Source organism: Salvelinus alpinus, chromosome 8 (genome assembly GCF_045679555.1).
Source record: "Salvelinus alpinus chromosome 8, SLU_Salpinus.1, whole genome shotgun sequence".
Classification (NCBI taxonomy): domain Eukaryota; kingdom Metazoa; phylum Chordata; class Actinopteri; order Salmoniformes; family Salmonidae; genus Salvelinus; species Salvelinus alpinus.
Genome location: NC_092093.1, coordinates 27,236,708 through 27,243,858, shown reverse-complemented (window position 1 = coordinate 27,243,858; position 7,151 = coordinate 27,236,708). Strand labels below are relative to the sequence as shown.

At 44.0% G+C, this 7,151-nt stretch overlaps 1 long non-coding RNA gene across 1 annotated transcript; it reads left to right on the top strand.

Moving 5' to 3' along the window:
* Nucleotides 1–3,672, top strand: LOC139582827 (uncharacterized). Its single transcript, XR_011676432.1, has 3 exons — nt 1–750; nt 862–1,028; nt 1,157–3,672. It is a non-coding gene; the product is annotated as an uncharacterized lncRNA (long non-coding RNA).
* Nucleotides 3,673–7,151: the final 3,479 nt, after the last annotated feature.

Genomic DNA, 7,151 nt, shown 5'->3' with positions numbered 1-7,151 from the left:
TTTGATTTAGTTATAGGTTGAACGCTCTTTTATTAATTGTTCTCTCTCCCTCTGTTACAGTAGCGGTGAGCAGTAGTGTCTATGTTGAACACTACAACCTCGCCCATACCCACAGCACAGATGCCCATCAATTCAGTGTCCCCACCCTCCATGCTCCCCCTCTGGACATCGATGCACATCTACGTCACACCACCTAGCTATATTTTTATATTTATATGTACATTTTTCTGGGAAATGTATAGTTTCTGTGTATAAGTGGGAGTCTATCTGTGTATGTAGGTGTTGGAGAGTAATCTCTCTGTCCCCTGGTTTCACTCCTCTAATCCTGGCTGCTACAGCGGATCACATTGCCGTGGTGGAGATCCTACTGGATAAAGGAGAGGACATCGAAGCCCAGTCTGAGAGAATCAAAAACACACCTCTCTCCCTGGCCTGCTCTGTAGGAAGACAAGAGGTGTTGCGATTCACTAAAACACATTCTTCCCTGAACATCACATTAGTTAATTGTTACCTTTTTGATAAAACACTAGTGGAAATTCCCCAATAATAACCTGTGGTCCATTCCTTCCTGGTGGTAAAACTGTTGCTGCTGCGTGGGGCCAACAAGAAGCAGTGTAGCATTTCAGATTACTCCTCTCAGCCTGGCCGCCTCAGGGTGCTGCATCAACATCAAGATCCTCCTGAATGCTGGTGCTGAAATCAACTCCAGATACGACAGTTTATCAACCTCTGAAACACACAACCATCCCTGTCAGTCACAAAGATTTTTCCCACTCTGAACTATGTGTATTATCATCCCTGTCCACATGTTCCCCCCTCTCCTGTCTGTTCCTCACTCACTGTGTGTTTGTTTCCTGTCAGGACTAGAAGTACATTGGGTATCTCTCTGCTGATGCTGGCTGCCATGAATGGTCACGTCCTTGTGGTCAAGCTGCTGCTGGACATGGGCTCAGACATCCACACTCCCATCGAGACCAAGCGCAACGCAGCACTGACCCGGGACTGCCAACATGGAGCACCGCTCCAAGGTGAGAGCAGCCACCATCAGCTGAACTTGGCAGGTCATGTTATCTGGGCTAGAGTCAAAGACATCAGAAATTAGGTGTGGTGTCTGTGTGTTGCAGTATGTCACTGACCCATATGTTCTCACTTTTAGACAGGTCTGACTCCTCTCATGGAGGCTGCATCGGGTGGCTAAGCTGTGTGTGACATGGCGTCTCAACAGACCATCCTAAGTGGTGAACTAGACTTAACTCTGACACATTACATCAGCACCCGTCATGAATCTCATTAAACCCTGTGATATATAGCTGGAAATATAGGAAATTCTGAATCTCTGCATGATTTTGTGGGGATGCCTGCAGTAACTTCAAAACTTTTCTAGGTGCCGGCTTATCCTTTTTCCTCTAGAGTGTTTGTGACAGCACTTCTCTTACAGCATCCAACACATTATCATATTATTGTGGTGTGAACTTCAATGTCTGGAGGTGATGTGGAGTGACCTCTGACATCTGGAGGGGTTGTGGAGTGACCTTTAACATCTGGAGGGGTTGTGGCGTGAACTTTGTCTGGACGAGTTGTGGCGTGACCTCTGACATCTGGAGGGGTTCTGGAGTGACCTCTGTCTTCTGGTGGGATTGTGGCTTGACCTTTGTCTTCTGGAGAGGTGGTGGTGTGCCCATTCACATCTGGAGGGGTTGTGGAATGAACTCTGATGTTTTGAGGGGATGTGGCGTGAAATCTGACGTCCGAAGGGGTTGTGGAGTGACTTCTAACATCTGGAGGGGTTTGTGACGTGACTTCTGTCTTCTGCAGGGCATGTGGTGTGACATCTGTTTGGAGGAGTATCAATTGTAAAAGCGATCAGGTACTTTAAGGGGTCTAGGTTGTGTAGCTCATTCTGTTGGCTATATACAAATACCAGTATGTCACCCAGCTGATACGGAAGGGGTTCTCCAATGTGTAGCGCAAACTATCTCTGATACAGTTGAAGTCGGAAGTTTACATACATCTTAGCCAAATACATTTAACTCCGTTTTTCACAATTCCTGACATTTAATCCTAGTAAAAATTCCCTGTCTTAGGTCAGTTAGGATCACCACTTTATTTTAAGAATGTGAAATGTCAGAATAATAGTGGAGAGAATGATTTATTCAGTTTTTATTTCTTTCATCACATTCCCAGTGGGTCAGAAGTTTACATACTCAATTAGTATTTGGTAGCATTGCCTTTAAATTGTTTAATTTGGGTCAAACGTTTCGGGTAGCACGCTTTTTTTTCTTCAGTTCTCCCCACAAATTGTCTATGGGATTGAGGTCAGGGCTTTGTGATGGCCACTCCAATATCTTGACTTTGTTGTTTTTAAGCCATTTTGCCACAACTTTAGAAGTATGCTTGGGGTCATTGTCCATTTGGAAGACCCATTTGCAACCAAGCTTTAACTTCCTGACTGATGTCTTGAGATGTTGCTTCTATATATCCACATAATTTTCCTACCTCATGATGCCATCTATTTTGTGAAGTGCACCAGTCCCTTCTGCAGCAAAGCACCCCCACAACATGATGCTGCCAGCCCCGTGCTTCACGGTTGGGATGGTGTTCTTCGGCTGGCAAGCCTCCCCCTTTTGTCCTCCAAACATAACGATGGTCATAATGGCCAAACAGTTCCATTTTTGTTTCATCAGACCAGAGGACATTTCTCCAAAAAGTACGATCTTTGTCCCCATGTGCAGTTGCAAACCGTAGTCTGGCTTTTTATGGCGGTTTTGGAGCAGTGGCTTCTTCCTTGCTGAGCTTCTTCCTTGCTGATTTTCCCATGATGTCAAGCAAATAGGCACTGAGTTTGAAGGTAGGACTTGAAATACATCCACAGGTACACCTCCAATTGACTCAAATTATGTCAATTAGCCTATCAAAAGCTTCTAAAGCCATGACATAATTTTCTGGAATTTTACAAGCTGTTTAAAGGCACAGTCAACTTAGTGTATGTAAACTTCTGACACACTGGAATTGTGATACTGTGAAATAATCTGTCTGTAAACAATTGTTGGGAAAATTACTTGTGTCATGCACATGGAGATGTCCTAACCGACTTGCCAAAACTATAGTTTGTTAACAAGAAATGTGTGGAGTGGTTGAAAAACGAGTTTTAATGACTCCAACCTAAGTGTATGTAAACTTCCGACTTCAACTGTAGGTCTGAGAGACAGCGAACATCAATCCCTTCAGTGTAGGTTAAAGTGACAGCTACTGTTTCTGTAACTTGTTCTGCATTTTGAACAACTTCCTGTTTCAGCTCCTTGGTGATGAGGTAAAATCTCAACACCCCAAATGTTTGTACTGTGTACAGTTCTCCCACAGTTATGCCATCCTTCAAGAACACTTTCTTTAAAGTCAAAGATTTCATGAGAGACATCTTCCCATGGTCCTTTCTTGGATTTCCCGTGGGAAAAACTGTTATCTTGTTTGACCCAAATGGTCCTTCTCCGCTAAGTTTTTGGAACATTGATAACTCTGCACCTAATGAACTTATTTAAATTGACTGATTTCCTTATATGAACTGTAACTCAGTAAAATCATTGAAATTGTTGCATGGTGCGTTTATATTCTTGTTCAGTATATCAGTCCGCTAATACAAGGACTAAAGGCCCAGTGCACTACTTTTGTGAATAAATGTAAACTAAATGTATTTGTGATTACCATAATTTGTAACATGAGTCTTGCTTTATGTTTTCCAGTTTCTTGAAATACTTTCCAAATGCAAATTACCTGTACCCTCACACACTGACTCGGTACCGGTACCCACTGTATATAGCCTCGTTATTGTTATGTACATTTGTCACTTTTTGATTCAATATTTTTTTTAACTTTAGTTTTAGTAAATATTTTATTAACTCTATTTCTTGAACTGCATTGTTGGTTCAGGGCTTGTAAGTAAGCATTTCACGGTAAGGTCTACACCGGTTGTATTCTGCTCGTGTGACAAATAGATTTCTTTGTATGTGGAAACTAAAATGGTCTATTCATTCCTTTTCCAATTTAGTAGACCATCTTCATACCGGTCCCCTGTGGGAATCGAACCCACAACCCTAGCATTGCAAGTGGTGTGCAACCACTTTTTTTGCAGTATTAATTTACCATCCTTACAAACCACAATGTAAAATGTATATAACGGTATTTTACAGAGGCTAGTCATCTAGGTTTGTACCTGTAGACTTTCCATCACCATGAAGATAAATAATGACCTATACAGTAATTTAGTACATTGAGACAGCAAGTGGTTTGTGATGTGGCTCAGTTGGTAGAGCATTGCACTTGGTGTGTTGTTTTCCATGTTATTTGATCAAGAAAAATATTTAACTTGATGTGGATGTTGTGCCTTTGCAACTTTTTATTTTTACCTAATCCCCCCCCCCCCCAATTTTGTGAATACGATCTTGTTTCATCGCTGCAACTCCCCAACGAGCTCGGGAGAGGTGAAGGTCGAGTCATCCAAAAAATTATCCGCCAAGCCGCGCTTCTTAACACCCACTCGCTTAACCCGGAAGCCAGCTGCCCCAATGTGTCGGAAACACTATTCAACTTAAATGTTTTTTTTGCTCTTGCTGCAGATATCTATATTGGTCCGTTAATACTAGTAAAGGCCCAGTGTATTACTTTTGTGGAAAAATATTTACAAAATTATATTTTTTAGGTGGTGACCACAGACCACTTCTCAGTTCCTATGCTTCCTGGCTGATGTTTTGGTCACTTTTGAATGCTGGCGGTGCTTTCACTCTAGTGGTAGCATGAGACGGAGTCTACAACCCACACAAGTGGCTCAGGTAGTGCAGCTCATCCAGGATGGCACATCAATGCGAGCTGTGGCAAGAAGGTTTGCTGTGTCTGTCAGCGTAGTGTCCAGAGCATGGAGGCGCTACCAGGAGACAGGCCAGTACATCAGGAGACGTGGAGGAGGCCGTAGGAGGGCAACAACCCAGCAGCAGGACCGCTACCTCCGCCTTTGTGCAAGGAGGAGCAGGAGGAGCACTGCAAAATGACCTCCAGCAGGCCACAAATGTGCATGTGTCTGCTCAAACGGTCAGAAACAGACTCCATGAGGGTGGTATGAGGGCCCGACGTCCACAGGTGGGGGTTGTGCTTACAGCCCAACACCGTGCAGGACGTTTGGCATTTGCCAGAGAACACCAAGATTGGCAAATTCGCCACTGGCGCCCTGTGCTCTTCACAGATGAAAGCAGGTTCACACTGAGCACATGGGCACATGTGACAGACGTGACAGAGTCTGGAGACGCCGTGGAGAACGTTCTGCTGCCTGCAACATCCTCCAGCATGACCGGTTTGGCGGTGGGTCAGTCATGGTGTGGGGTGGCATTTCTTTGGGGGGCCGCACAGCCCTCCATGTGCTCGCCAGAGGTAGCCTGACTGCCATTAGGTACCGAGATGAGATCCTCAGACCCCTTGTGAGACCATATGCTGGTGCGGTTGGCCCTGGGTTCCTCCTAATGCAAGACAATGCTAGACCTCATGTGGCTGAAGTGTGTCAGCAGTTCCTGCAAGAGGAAGGCATTGATGCTATGGACTGGCCCGCCCGTTCCCCAGACCTGAATCCAATTGAGCACATCTGGGACATCATGTCTCGCTCCATCCACCAACGCCACGTTGCACCACAGACTGTCCAGGAGTTGGCGGATGCTTTAGTCCAGGTCTGGGAGGAGATCCCTCAGGAGACCATCCGCCACCTCATCAGGAGCATGCCCAGGCGTTGTAGGGAGGTCATACAGGCACGCGGAGGCCACACACACTACTGAGCCTCATTTTGACTTGTTTTAAGGACATTACATCAAAGTTGGATCAGCCTGTAGTGTGGTTTTCCACTTTAATTTTGAGTGTGACTCCAAATCCAGACCTCCATGGGTTGATAAATTTGATTTCCATTGATAATTTGTGTGATTTTGTTGTCAGCACATTCAACTATGTAAAGAAAAAAGTATTTAATAAGAATGTCATTAATTCAGATCTAGGATGTGTTATTTTAGTGTTCCCTTTATTTATTTTTTTTGAACATTGAGAGCGGGCCCCTGTGGTTGAAAAACAATTGTCTCGAGCCCGCTACAGGCTTGTGCCCAGCCCGACTCACACTATTGACCAGTTACAATTATTTATAATGCATTTTATTTTATCAGTTACTCAATCAAGGCTGGGCTCCCCAGTTACCCACATGGTGTCCTACCTCCTCCCCTCATCTGATTATTAGCAGAGCGGAATCACCCACTCATTGAGAGCGGGCTCGAGTCCCCCAGTGGTTGGCGGTTGCAGTTTAAAAAAATAAAACACTACATATTATTGGGTTCAGAGAATATGAAAATATACTTGTTCATGTCACTGATGAGTGCTGAGGTTTAGAGGGTCTACACCAGAAGTTAATGGTTATAGGAGGAAGGTATATAGTGTATGCAATTAAGCTTTGAATGTGTTGAGTGCAGGGGAGCGATTACATGTGGCAGACATTGATAAGGGGAGAGAGCCATGGATTAGTGATTGAGGGGGGGGGGTTGAGGTCAGGGTCACCTTAAGGGAGAAATAAAAGTTTATGGCCCGTAACACTAGTGTCCTGCCTAGCAGTAAAGAACGACATTTGTACAGATGGGTATGAGGAACGGTTAAATATCAGTGCTTGTGTGAAAATATTTGTCTAATGCAGCTGTATTGATCCTCTGGGAAGAAGAAACTTGGTTAAGCTTTCATAATGTCCATTGAGTTTTTATTCTACGAAATTAGAACCTAACAGTATACATTTCCTTCTATGATTATTTTTTTCTTCCCACTGGCCTAGGCCCAGCGGCTTCAGCCCTGGTAAACGCCTGCATTCATTTGTCCCTGGTCGCAAGTTAAGCGCAAATGCCCTGGTCATGGCTAGAAGGGATCCATCTTTTGTCAAATTAATGTCAGATTTTACTTTTCGTAGCAGGTTAGGATAATTAGGTTAAAGGTCAGGAAAAGGGTTTGCTAAAATGCTAAATGTTTCTACTTCTGACGTTAATTTGCCAAATGCTAGATCCCTTCTAGTCATGACCGTACGCCCCCTAGATGTTGAGAAATTTACTCAGTTAAATCCTAAACTACTTTTCAAAATTGAGTCAGCTTTACTT